Here is a 14,582-nt window from a genome sequence, read left to right as displayed (position 1 = left end):
TCTTTCACCGTTTAGGTACACCATTAGCTGCGAATATTTCACAAGCGATCTGCACAGTTAAAGAAAGTTCCCTTCTATTCCTGGTTTGTTCAGTGCTTTTGTCATGAATGAATGTGAAATATCATCAAATGCTTTTTCTACTTCTATTAAGATGATTATGGGGCATTTGTGTTTTTTTATTCTGTTAACACAGGGTATCAAATAGACAGATTTTTCATATGCGAAACTAACCTTGCTAAACTTCCATATGCTAAACTAATCATGGTAAATGATCCTTTATATAAGTTGCTGGAGTTGGCTTGTTAGTATTTCATCGAGGATATTTATAGCTATGTTATTAAAGGATAATAGTTGTAGTCCTTTCCTTGTGATGTCATTGTCTGGTTTTGATATCAGGGCAATGCTGGGTAATTCTGGTCTCATTGTGTATTTTATTTGAAATATTTGAAAGAATTAATCAGTGAAGCCATCTAGGTCTTGGCTTTTTGTTGTGGGAATTGTTTTGACTTCTCATTTAATCTCCTTACTTTTTATAGATCTATTCACATATTCTGTTTCTTGTCAAATCGTTTTTGGTAGTTTATGTGTTTCTAGCAATCTGTTCACTTTATCTAGGTTATATAATTTGCTAGCAAGAACTGATCATCATTTTCCCTTTTATAACCCTTTTTTATTTTAGTAAGATGGGTAGAGATGACCCTCTTTTATTTCTAACTTTAGTAATTTTTGCATCTTCTTTTTTTTTTCTTGGTCAATCTAGTTAAAGATTCATCAATTTTGTTGTTCTTTCCAAATAACCAATGTCTAGGTTGAATTTTCTTTACTACTTTCTAGCCTCTATTTCATTTACTGGGGCTCTATTCTTTATTACTCTCTTGCTTGCTTTGGGTTTAATATGCTCTTCTTTTTCTAGTTTCTTAAGATAGAAGTTAGGCTATTGATTTGAAATCTTTCTTCCTTTTAATGTAAGTGCTGATCACTATAAATTACCCTGTAAGTACTGCTTTAGCTGCATCCCATACATTTTGTAGGTGTGTTTTCCTTTTAATCCACCTCGAAGTATTTAATAATTTGCCTTCGTGATTTATTTTTCTTGATTATCTGGGAGTGTGTTGTTTAATTTCCATATACTGGTAAATTTTTCAAAAATCCTTGTTATTGGTCTTTACCTTCATTCCATGGTGGTCAAATGATATGCTTATATACTTTGTGTGATTTCAGTCCTTTTAAAATCATTATGGTCTTTCCTGGAGAATGTTCCAAACGTACTTGAGAAGAATTTGTATTTTGTGGTTGTTGGGTGGGTTATTCTATAGAACTCTGTTAGGTCTTGTCGGTTTACACTGTTGTTCAAGTTTTCTGTTTTCTTGTTGATCGTCTGTCTAGTTGGTCTGTCCAGTTTTGAAAGTGAAATATTAAAGTCTCCAACTGTTATTGTTGAATTTTCTATTTCTCACTTCAATTATGACAGTTTTTTGTTTAATATATTTTGGTACTATCTATTGGGGTGCATACATGTTTATCATTGCTAAATCTTCCTGAAGGACTGATCCTTTTATTTTTCAAGATGTCATTTTTTATATCTAGCAATGACTTTTGTCTTAAAGTTTATATATTATGAATTAGTATTGCCACTCAAGCTCTCTTTTGGTTACTGTTTGACTGATGTCAGTTTTCCTATTCTTTTACTTTCAACCTATTTGTATCTTTGATCTAAAGTGTGTCTCTTATAGACAGCATATAGTTAGATCATGTTTTCTATCCAATTTGCCAATCTCTGCCTTTGATTGAAGTGACTGGTCCATTAACGTTAGATAATTACTGATAAGATAGGATTTATATCTTCCATTTTGCTATCTGTTCTCTACATAAACTTTATGTCTTTTTTTGTTCCACTATTCATCCATAACTGCCTTCTTTTGTGTTAATAAGATATCATATATTATATTATTTTAATGTCCTTGCCTTTTGTTTTACTATTTTTTTTTTTTTAGTTTTCTTAGAGGTTGCCTGGGGTATTACAATCAACATCCTAACTTACGATAATCTAGTTTGGATTAATACTAACTTAATTTGAATACTATACTAAAATTTTGCACCAATATACCTCCATTTCCTCCCTCTCTTTTGTGCAATTATTGTCATACAACCTATGGCTTCAGACACTGTAAGCACATCAATGCATCTTGCTTTATGCAATTGACTTTTAAATAAAATAAGAGAAGGAGAGGTTTAAAAGCAAAAATACATTAATACCATCTTTTATATTTACCTATGTAGTTACATTTACAAGTTATGGGCTAGCATCATTTTATTTCAGCCTGAAGAACTCCCGTTAGTATTTCTTATAGGGCAGATCTGCTAGCCACAATCTCTCAGTTTTGTTTATCTGGGAATAATTTTATGATGAGTCTAAATGTGGATCTCTCTAAGTTTTTCCTACTTAGAATTCTTTGAGATTCTTAAATGTGCAGCTTAATGTTTTTCATCAAATTTAGGAAGATATCAGTCATGATTTTCTCAAATACTTCCCAACTCGTTTCTCTCTCCTTTTCTTCTGTGACTCCCATTATGTGTATTTAGGTACAGTGGAGTATCCCACAGGTCTCTGAGGGACCATTTATTTTTGTTCTTTTTTTCTTTCTGTTCTTCAGACTGGACAATCTCAGTAAACTATCATCAAGCTCACCGATTCTTTCCTCTGTCAGTTCAAATCTGCTTTTGAGTCCCCCTAGCAAATTTTTCATTTCTATTTCTGTAATTTTCAAGTCCAAAATTCCTGTTTGGTTCTTAGTTTTTAATTTCTAGCTTTTTATTGATATTCTCTACTTGGTGAAATATCATTCTCATATTTTCCTTTGATTAGTTATACATACTTTCATTTTTTAAAGTCTTTGTCTAATAAATCCAATACCTGAGCTACTTCAGGAACAGTTTCTCTTTACTGCTTTTTCCCTGGGTATGGACCACACTTTCCTGTTTCTTTTGAAAACTGAACAGTTTTAAAAACACAATGTGTTTGCTCTCCAGCCCAGGATTTGTTGTTGTTGAAGTTTTTATTTTGTTGCTGCTTGTTTGATAAGTGACTTGAAATAATTCAATAAAGTCTGTAGTCTTTGTCATGTGTAACCACTAAAGTCTTTAATTTAGGTACTAAATGGTCAACCTATGATTAGTCAAAGATTTCCTTAAATGATTTGGATCAATGAGTCTCAGTTCATGATAAGACAAAGATGTCCTTGAATAATTTGAATCAATAAATCGCCCAGATTTTGCCAACAAGCTCTGAAAGGGGGATGGGATACCCCAATGCTCAGGTAGGCAGTTGAAAATTCCACCTTAGCCTTCCCTTCCTGCTTACACAAGGTCACCCAGAGGTGAGAGATCAGAACTTTTCCAGGGCTTTCCTGGACATGTGCATAGCCCTGCAGTTGCATATGGGCTTCTAGATTCCCGGGATAATTCTGGATCTTTTCAAGGCCCTCTGTAGACTTCTCATTCCCACGTTTTTCCTTTTGAATGTTTTGCTTCGTTTCTTGGTAGCTCCAAATGTTATTAGCAACTCAGTTGCTATGCTAAACAATGACATTGATTGTTTTTAACCAACACCCCAGTGAAAAGGCCAGTGTGAACTTTGAGTCAGATCAAATAAAGACAAACTATGAGATGGATCAAATTGTGGCACCTTTCTGGGGAAGGGGTCTCTGGGGAGCTTCAGTACCATTCTTTGCCCTTCGATGTCTTCTAGGCTCCTCAATTTCATACCTACCATACTTATGAGGCTGTTGATTTTTAAGGCTATTACAGAACTGGGGAGAGTGGGATGGGCCATGGGTAAGTTGAAATGTCACAACACTCACTGTTCTTACTATGATTTAGTCATCTTCCTTGAATAAGCACTCTTTGGATTACTGTAAGACTTTGGCGAATTTCCAGAGTTCTGAAAAAGTTATTTTTGATGATTTTTGCAAGTGTTCTCTTTTTCTTTTCCAGAGGAGTAGATTTTTTATGTCCTCACTCTACCACTCTAGAATTGTTTTCTTTGTATTTTAATTTAAATAAATTTATATATTCAAAGTTTGTCATCATGACATGAGTTGGCATGAGATAAGGGATACTGTTCATTTTTGGGTCCAAATGATTGGTAGCCAAATCCAGAAGCGAGTCACTTCAGAAGCTATCTTGTAGAAAATTACTTGAAATTATAGTCTTAACTTTATTAGGATACCAACACTGAGCCTCCAAATATTTGAATTTCAGCAAATCTTTATGGATTTCATACTACATGCAAAAACCTATATCAGTTGCAAAGAAAATCCAAAGATATAATACACAAAATCTGTTCTGAAAAGACTTAAGGAATGCATACATGCCAGAAGCTAAATAATTAGACAAAAATATATGCCTTCTATTTGTCCACAGGCAACAACAGTCCAGAGATAAATAGGATCACAGTAATGCTAATATATATATATTTTTTTCCCTTGCTTATCTAATCTGTGATTTGCATAAAGTCCAAATCTTACCTTTACCCCATCATATTTCCCCAAGAAATCCTGAGCTTTTTAGGAGGTATCCTACCCTTTAGAGGCTGCTTAATCCAGAAGCTGTCAGGTCTAGAATAGATAAAGGGTAATGTCCAGGCACATCCTGCTTAGCAGAGTTTTCATGGGCTACATACACAGCAAAAGTCTGAGCTCCATGAGATAAAGGATCTATTTGTATCTCCTCTCCAAGTAGGAAGTGATTCTTTCCCCTCCAGATAGTTCAAGCTCAGTCCTCACTTTCCTTGGTGTGGACTTTGAATTCAGGCAGAGTAAGATTTTATCCCAACTCCCAACGTATTAGCCTCAAGACCTCAGACAATATTCATTGCTTGATGTTTGACTTGGAAAATGGGAATAATAACGTCTACCACCTGGGTAGAAGAATTGAATAATATATTTACACTGTCTGACCCATGAAAAATACTCCATGAATGTTCATTCATATTCTCAAAGCAAAAATCCTTTTTTGGAACATCGCTCGGAAGGGATGAGCCTCATCTCGATGAATGGACAGATACTTGAAGACAGCTCTTTTGCATTATTCTTGTCTCAACTCAAATGTCACCTCCTCAGGGAGGCTTTTCCTGACTACTCATTCAAAAGATAGTTTCTATTAGTCATTCCCTTACCCATTTCTCATCCTGGTTTAACTGGACCAGAGGGGTTTCCTGGGAAGCAGGATTTTCTATGCTAAATCCAGGACAATGCTGGGAAAACTTGGAAAAGTTGATCACTCTAAGATCACCCTGCTTTTTTTTCCCCCATAGTCTTTACCACTATCTAATTATTCAACTCACTTGCTTGTTTTCTCATTTTCCTGCAAACTAAAATGTAAGCCCTTGGAAGGGAGGGTCAGGATTTTGTCTGAGTGGTTCACAGTGTATTTAGATGCCCACAACACTACTTGACACACAGTAGGCATTAAATAACTATTTGTTGAAAGGCTGAATGAATTGTTAATTCATTGACTGGCTCATTTTTTAAAATGCTCACCTTTCTACTTTCCAAGTTCAACAATATTAAGGTATAAGGAATATAAAGTTTCATATGACTCCACAATTAAATTTTTTTTAAAAAAGAAAACATTTCTTAGGGTTATGCCAACTGAGTGAGTTGTAAGCACTTGAACCTGTGTGGCAGTGGGAAGTTCAGACAGCTGTGTTCCTTTTCTTCTGATCCCAAACAATATAATTAAAAAGGATTCGCTGAAATGTAGACGTTTCTACCATTTACTCTGGAATGTTGGCTCCATCCAACATAACCCCATCTGTAAATACAAGATTAGCGTCTGTGAAGGGAAAATTCTCCTTCTATAAAAACTGCATTTAAAAGAAAACCTCCACCTTTTCCCCTCTTATAGAAGCAGAAGCATTTCATGTAAGACCCATAATTACCTTAAAGGTTCCACAAGGATATAAGAGCGACCAATGGGAAAACACAATCGGAGACCACATCTTTGGACTCTAAAATGAGCCAGATAAAGATGACTCCCTTTCCTCACTTCCAGTTTACTGTATAAATGAGAAGACATAAAGTAGTTTTAGATTTAATTAAAGTAATTGACTGAATTGCATTTTGTAGCCGTGATTGTCATTAACATTCTCGACCTCCCTGCCACATAGATGTGCCAGAGAATTTTTCCAGTGGATATTTATTATGAATGTTATCATCAATAAACACCATCAACATATTAAAATTAATTTTAACTTCTTTATGGCTGACTGAAAGCACAACCAGCTGCTGGAAACCATCCGTTCTAAATCATTTTTATCGATTCAACATGGCTAAACCTCAAATACAACTAATAGGGAATTTTACGTGTGTGTAGGCAAGTCTCTCCCTATATAAAATATTTAATTTTATTTTGTATCGAACTCTGGTTACATTAATCACATTACCATTATTTTCCAGAGCCCCACGATTCACGGGCTATTTTGAGCGCTTACTGCGCAGTCCGCCCGCTGGCTTGTTTTAGGTCCACGTGCATATTCAGTGACACATGGACATTTGGTCTTATTTTGACTGCTTGCAAAGAGCTTAATAAAAGACAGGCTTTGGTGCATCAAAAGAACTTAGTCCACAGGTGTTCTGAGCTGGGATAACTTGTATGCAGAACAACAATTAAGCTCTGGAATTTGAGACTCTAAATTGTATCAGTTGAGCACCTGTCCTGTAGGGAGGAAAACACCTTTCATTACATTACCCTGAGGCACGGCGGCTTGGGGCTGTGTAGGGTTACAGCAGATCCTATTCAGGCAGCTAGCTGAGATGCTGCTGCTCCTTCTGTCAAGGCTGCCAGGGGCCTCCAGCTGAACATCTTCCGAAAACCTCTCCATCCCGATCTCCGTCTCTACGTGCCACCCGCAGCTCCGGGCCACCCCACATCTCTTTCTACATTGACCGTCCATGGAGCACCTACTCCTGCAAGCCAGGCACTCTGCTAAGGATTCTAAACACAGCATTGCATCTAATTCCGCCCAGCATCACTGCAACGCTTAGAAAAGCTTTGCAGTGTGCTCAGGAGTGTGTAAATTTAAGTGGTGGAATCAGGATTCAAAGCCAGGTCACTATTACACCCCAAAGCCGCCGTCCTGATCACCTATTTCCCGTGCAGCATCCAGGTTATCATAGGGAGCCTTGTGGCATTCTTGCTGGCTCCTCATGTGCGTCTTGGTCCTTTGTGTTCCTTGTGGCTTTGTCCTCAACCTTCTTCTTTCCTTTCTCCCTCCAAGTAGCTCCTTGATTGGGCCCATCCACTCCCATCCTGGCCCCAGTCATCAGCCACCAGCCACCAACATAAAAACCTGTCTCTCCACCCACGTCTCTGCCATTCTCCAGGCCTTACTGCTCCCCCATCTCCAGTTGGCAGGGAAGGGGCAAGGAGTCTCGCGGGCGTGGGCTGCGCTGCCAGAACTGACCTGAGTGAGCACCTTCTGCAGCAAGCCTGCTCCTCCTCCCACAACCATCCAGGCCAGTCTCCTGGGCTCCTCTCTCCTCTGCTTCCTCCTCTTCCTTGCCAGCCCATGTACCCCAACTCTCATTGACTCCACCTCTAACAGCCTCTCACATCTGTCCTCTTCCAGCCATCTCTACCAACAGCGCTGTCCAGTGATTCTCAGTCAGGGGCAATCTTATCTCTCCAGGGATATTGTCACAACTAGGGAGAGAGGATGCTAGCGACCAGCAGTGGGTGGAGACGAAGGAGACTTCTAATGCCTACAGTACCCAGGACAGCCCCCAATAGCAATGATCTTACTGCTCAAAATGTCACTCGTGCCGAGGCTGGGAAACCCTTGTCCAGTCCAGGCCAGCACCCTCTCCTACCTAAGCTGCTGTCGTGGCCCCCTACCCATCTCTCTGTACCCGCCTGACTCTTTGCAACCCAATCTCCACTCTGCCCTGCCAGAAGGGTCTTTTCAAAGGGCAAATGCAGTGCCTCTCCTCAAAGCCCACCCAGGGCTTCCCAATTCCTTTACAGATAAAATACAAACTTGGCCGGAAAATTGGTTGTGTTTCTTTATCTCTTTCAAGCCACTCTTTCCCTTTAGCTCAGCTTTCTTCTCTCACCTATAAGGTGACAGGGTCCCGTTCCTCTCCAGAGTTCCTTAATGTATGTGCTTCTCACGTTTCCTTCACACCTTTGCTCAAATGTCCTCTTAACCTCCCCTGACCTCCCCATCTCTCCATCCTTCATACCCTTGCTTTGATTTTTCTCATAGCACTTACCACCATCCATTTGTTTATTTGTTTGTTTACTGTCTTCTCTAGCTGGAATTAAGCTGTATTTCAAAGGGATGTCTGTCCCTTATTACTGTTACATCACAACTGCCTGGAACTGTGCCCAACACATAGTAGGTGCCCAACACATAGTAGGTACACAACACATAGTGAATTTAGTGAATGCAGAGAAATGTGAAAGATAAATATACAGATCTATTGATCTTTTATCTTAATTCACATTTAATTACTGTGTATAATATGAAAGGACCCTTGGCATTTTCTTTGGCTGAACTTTGATGTCAGATTCAAGTGAAACCTAACCTCAAGCAATCAAGGGGCAGATCCTGTCCAGCCGCTGACTCACGGCTGCGTGGTTCCTGACGTCCGGACCACGCAGCCCAGGCAAGTTGGCCACAAGCAGGAACCCAGCACCTCTTCACAGAACACACAGCATTCACACTGAACCCCACATCAGATGCATCAGACTAATTCCTTGTTTGCCGATGAGATTTACTATTAAAATCTGGGTGTACCAGGAAGTCCAAGAAGCATGACTGTTATACCCCCAGGTCCCCTCTCTTTGAAAGATGACCATTTCTTGCTAGACAATGCGTAAATCCGACATACCTCTCTCTGTCTTTACAGAGATAGAAGCAGTCTCTTTGGATACGAAAATATCAAAATACTCAGAAATTTTGATGTCCTGAAATATTGGACGTGAACAGTCACCATAACAAAAAAAGGGAGTTTTTTTGCAGTAATAGTAACAGAAATGATACTAATAATAACAACAGCTAACATACATGAATTGCTTACAATATGTCAGTTGCTGTCCATGGTCTCATTTAATCTCTGTGGCACCTCTAACAAGTGAGTTAGTTTATTACCCCTATTTTACAGATGAGAAAACTGAGGCTTATTAAGGCTGGGGAACTTGTCCGAAGTCATGCCACTGGTGAGGTGAAATGTGACTGAAATAACTATTTGTCTCATTCCAAAACCCATGTCCTTTCATAATTCTGCCTTTCAATGTAAAAAGTAAAACCATCAGTCCCTTCAAGAGATGTATAAGCTCACTTTGTAACTCTAAGATGGAAAGAGTACCACTGTAAACATAAATGGTTAAAGGAAGACAGTGAGGCAGTAAGTAAAGTGTTTTAAAAGTCAGGAGAAAAGCAACATCATTCCAAGTTGGGATAATCAAGGTGCGTGTCATGAAGGAGGTGACATTTGAATTAGATCAGCTTAGAAGGATAGAGTGAATAATGAAAGATTTTCCAAAACAGGGAGACAGCATAAGGAAAGCCAAGCAGGAGAAGTTCAAAGGCACATCTGGGATTAAACAGACCAACCTGGCAACAGGGAAGGGTTAGTTTGAGCAGTGTTTCTCAGGCTGTTCAACCAGGTGACCATGGTTGTTACATAGAGGAAAGAATTTGATGTTAATAGTCCATGAGAAGTTCTACGTTAAACAAAACTTTGCAGGACTTCTCAGAGCCTTCAGTGTGGTTAGCTGCATTATCAATCTCAAAGAGAGGATGTTATCATATCCTGGGTTTGTTTTACCAATTTACTTGACTAGTGGCCCCCACCCATCCATTTTTTTTTTTTTTTTGGTTACAGAGAATCTGTTAATGTCTCGTTAAACAGGCACTCTGCAGAGCCAGTTTGGGAAGTATCACTGTGCAAATATCATGGGTAATAGCCAGGGCAGACTGAAGGGACCATTCTGTGGGGTGACCTGGGCTCTGCAACTGTAGTACCAGGGAGCTGGTGGGGGCTTCAGCACTGGGACACGACCAGATCAGTTGTTTGAGAAGACTGGCTGGGCATGAGAAGAGAGCATCAGACCCAGGACAGCCGAGGGGAGCTATTGCATGGTAAAGTCTCGAGGGTCCAAACTCAACAGAAAAAAATAACCTCTCCATCCATTTCCATTTCTCTGATTTCTCATCACAAGAGCTCTCACGCCCTTTTCCATTTTCTGAGGGTGTTAGAAAACCCCACCTACGCAGGCAGCAGGGAGACCCTGAGAATTTACAGAACCCTGAGAACTTAATCTGATCATTTTATTTTCCTACTTACATACCTTCCATGGCTCCTCATTTCTTCTAATATTAAAAACTCAGTATTACCCCAAGCCTACAAGGGCCTCTGTGACCTGGCCCTGTCCGTCTCCCCTCCACACCTCAAACTGTTCCCCCATTGCCCACATCCCCAGTGGACAGCAAGTGCCTTCCCCTCTTCAGACACTTCAATTGAGTGTGAGCTCCGGGGAGGTCAGGGACATCTGTTTTTGCATATCCCAGTGACCAACTGGTAGTCAGCACTCCATAAATATTGTTGAGTGAATGAATGGATGGGCAGCGTATCCACTGGAAGAGACGTGGTGGGGTTTGGAATGCTTTCTAGTGGATTCGACCAATTTCCAGACCAACCCCCACTCCCCCATCTCAAGATTAACACATTATAAAATAAAATCTTTCGGGTGCCCATGTATGTCTTTCTGTTTGACTTTCTATCTCACGGGACCTCTCACGTTTCTGTGAGTCAGAGCCTCCAGCCGACAGTCACGTCTCTGCAGGCAGAATACAAACACCACCAACCCTGGTTGTCCTTTCTCCTATTCACAGCGCATCCCGAGAGAGGCATCGTGGGCTTTCTTCCTCACAGACACCTTTGGAGTGTTGACTTACCTTCCTGACTGCTAACACCTATTGAATTGCAAAACAGAGCCCGTTTCTATCATGAATTCTTAACTTTCCTCGGATTGAATTCAATCAGGAAGGTCCCAGTAAATCCCTGTCCCCAGTTCAGACTCTATAGACAAATTGAGACTTCTCCGCTGAAATCTTTATGTAGGAAAATCCACATCATTTTTTTTTACATCTCAAAAGAATATTCAAAATACTCAGAGTCTTCCATGTCTAACTCAGATGACCTTTTTCTTCTCATCTTCCACAATGTCTCTCAATACGCATACAACTCAATCTCCCTGAGTGTTCAATGAGTTTTAGTATCTAAAATCAAATACCATTTTCTTCTGACTACTGATTTTTATCACCCAAACTTTTTCATGAGGTTACATGTATCGTTCATTTCTTCCTCACACCAGCCAATTCCATGTTTCCAACTGAGTAGGGCTCTTAGATACCAATTTGAATTTTAAGGGGGTAAGGGTAACATTGGGATATTTTATGCCATTAAGTCTTGTTACCGTCACTCTAAGACATACTTGTGGAGGAGACCAAGGGCCGCCTTGAGTCTCCTTCTGGAAGAAATTTCTCCCTTGTTAAATAATGCCAGATAAACCCAAGGATAGAAGTTTTTTTTAAAGTTTTTTTTGGAAAGGGGGAGGTAATTCAGTTTATTTATTTATTTTTAATGGAAGTGCTGAGGATTGAACCCAGGACCTCATGCATGCTAGGCATGCACTCTACCACTGAGCTGTACCCTCCCCACCAAGGATAGAAGATTTTAAAGATGGGTCTGACCACTGTGCTGGACCTGGAAACGTTTCTCAGCTCTGTTCCCGAAGGACAATCTCCCCTGATGATTCAGCCCCAGGCACACCCAGAAGTCTTCACACCACACCTCTAACAGCTAGAAAATATTTCTCGGCAACTCTCTTGGCTAGAGATTGGCACTGAACACCCTGGGTCAGCTGAACTGCACGCAGGCTGGGTTTAATGGTGTTTTATGTTGAGGACAGTCTATGGTAAATAGACTTGGTCATCCTCTGCTTTCCCTCTGTCTTCAGAAACACCCAGAATGTTCTCTGAGAGACCTAGAGGTAAATTAAAAGTTCCACTCATTTATATATGCTGCCTACCAGTCAACATCACTACGTCCCTTTGGACATCGCTCACATAAGTTATATTTGATCCAGTGACCTAAAGGTGAATTGTAGGTTATGCTTAATTACACTTGGGAGCCAAGTGTACTTCAGTAACAAACCTGCCTATTTCACTCCAAAATATTGTGAAACTCCATAAGGGAGTCCACTGATTATACTGCAGAGGTTTGTATGAACCAACTAGGATAAATGATTAGACTGTATTTTTAATTAATATCGCAGTGCCTTCTAGCACGACAAAATTTAAGGTTATGGTAGTGCTGGTGTAACAAAGTGAAGATGAAGCCGGGAAGGACAAAGAACGTTTTGTCAGGTTGACAAAAGCGCCCTGCAGTTTGGGCAATCTCATGTCAAAAGTTTCTAGTGTTTTTAGAGGAAGTTTTCAATTTAGCAAAAGCTCTGTTTGCCAAGGTGAATATTGGCCTTTATTACCAAAAATAAACCTGAAGAGAATGAAAGGGAGGTACTGTACATTTTGGGTTGGCATAACTGCAAAACTTTGTGGAATCATGTGAATTTTATGGGAATAATAACAATTAACACAGATTTCATAATGGGCACCATTTCAATTTTTGTTTCATTAAGCTTCATAAAAATATAGGCCCATGAAAACTCCAGTTCAATTAAAACATGTACTTTCCATTATTTTTAACACATTTTACCTGTTTTTAATTGATGAAAGTGTTATGTATTTTGCCAACCCAAGAATTTTTCACACTTCTTTAATTCAAACCAGCTTGATTTTTGCAATTCAAATAGACAGGTTATTATTTGATATTAACTGGAAATCAAATTAAAAATAGCCAAATATATTAATAGATCACAATGCATACATTATTTCCTAAAGAAATTTATTTTATACATTCAAAATACAGTAAATAAATTTATGCTTAACCCTAGCTAATCCTCACAACTCCTTAATGAGGGAAATACTAAAATTCTACAGATAATATTTTACATATGAGAAAACCCAATCTTTAAAAAGTTATATAACTTGCTCAAGCTCATTTAGCAAGTGGAAGATCCTGGATTACAACAGAGTAATCCAACCACTTGTAATATCTTCTGCAGGCGTAAAACAATAAGATCCTTGAACAAGGGTTGTATCTTTTTCTTTTTCCTTTCTTTCTTTCTTTATATATTTATTTAGTTATATTTTTTGCTTGCTGACTTTTCCCTTTTGCAGTGTTGCTGGGCTAGGCACATATAGTATCTCAATAAATAGAGTTAGTCAATGATTTGCATTCCATTTTCTAGTAAACACAGCTCTCTATTACCTACATTTCTATACATTTATGGACAAGCAACATTTAAGGTTCATTATAGCATCCCCTAAAATACCGCTGGATAATCAAGAGTCATCTGAAGCAACATAGAAAGATAGAATTATGTCACATGTACCTTGTGCAGCAGACACGTGTCACCACCTGTCAACTGAGCTGACCAGCTCTATAGAGAGGTCTTATAGACACCTCAGTTATATCATGTCCCAAATGAAATTAACCTTCTCATGTTCTACCAACATTTCTCTTCACTGCTTAAGCATCCCAACTAGACACTAGGGTGTCACCCTCAAATATTTTTTCTCATTCACCCTCCATTTGGACCCTGAGTACCCATTCTACCCGCTAAGTATCTTTCAATTATATCCCCTCCTTTATGTGTTAAGTGCTTTCATTCTGATCCTTAATTTCTTTTGCCCAGAAGATTTTAACCACTGGGTCTTAAGCTGCCTTGCAACTGGTTTTTCACCACTGGCATTCTCCTGCCCAAATGCCCAAAATTTCTTTCTGAAATAGAAAACTGAGGCAGGAGGGAAGGGAGCAGGGCACAACCACTGAAGGACTGACACAGCTACTGAGGGCAGGACAAAAAGATGGAGGAAGATTTGACCTCCAGTAGACCTTAAGCCTCATTATAAGCTCATTGTAATACATTAACATATTAAATGACACACCCACAGGCACCATGACAGTTCCCAGGCTGATCCATCATAAAAGGCCCCAAAGTGCATGGGGCCCAATTCTTGGAAATCCCCACCCCTTTCCCGACATAGTTGGAAAAATCTTCCCACTGATTAGTATATGTAATTACCGAGCTCATAAAAACTAACAACCCCACACCTCATGGTAGTTCTCTCTTGCCTTGGGAGATGCCCCGCACTCTGTCTATGGAGTGTGCATCTACTTTTACTTTAAACTAAACACCCCACACCTTGTGGCCTCTCTTCCTCTCAGCTTTCGAGATGGCCCACATTCTGCCTACACAATGTGTATCTCCTAAGCCGCTCTCCCTTCTGAGTGAGACGGACCGCACTCAGTCTGTGGAGTGTGTGTCTCCTGGAATAAATCTACTTTTACTTTACTATGACTCACTCTTGAGTTCTTTCCTGTGCAAGACAAGAACCTATATTCTCCAGTATAAAAAAAAAAAATTTGCTTCTTAAAGACTGCTGATGG

The sequence above is a fragment of the Vicugna pacos genome, chromosome 27 (genome assembly GCF_048564905.1).
Source record: "Vicugna pacos chromosome 27, VicPac4, whole genome shotgun sequence".
Taxonomy (NCBI): domain Eukaryota; kingdom Metazoa; phylum Chordata; class Mammalia; order Artiodactyla; family Camelidae; genus Vicugna; species Vicugna pacos.
The sequence above is the reverse complement of the archived record's forward strand: the minus strand, read 5'-3'. Positions refer to the sequence as shown.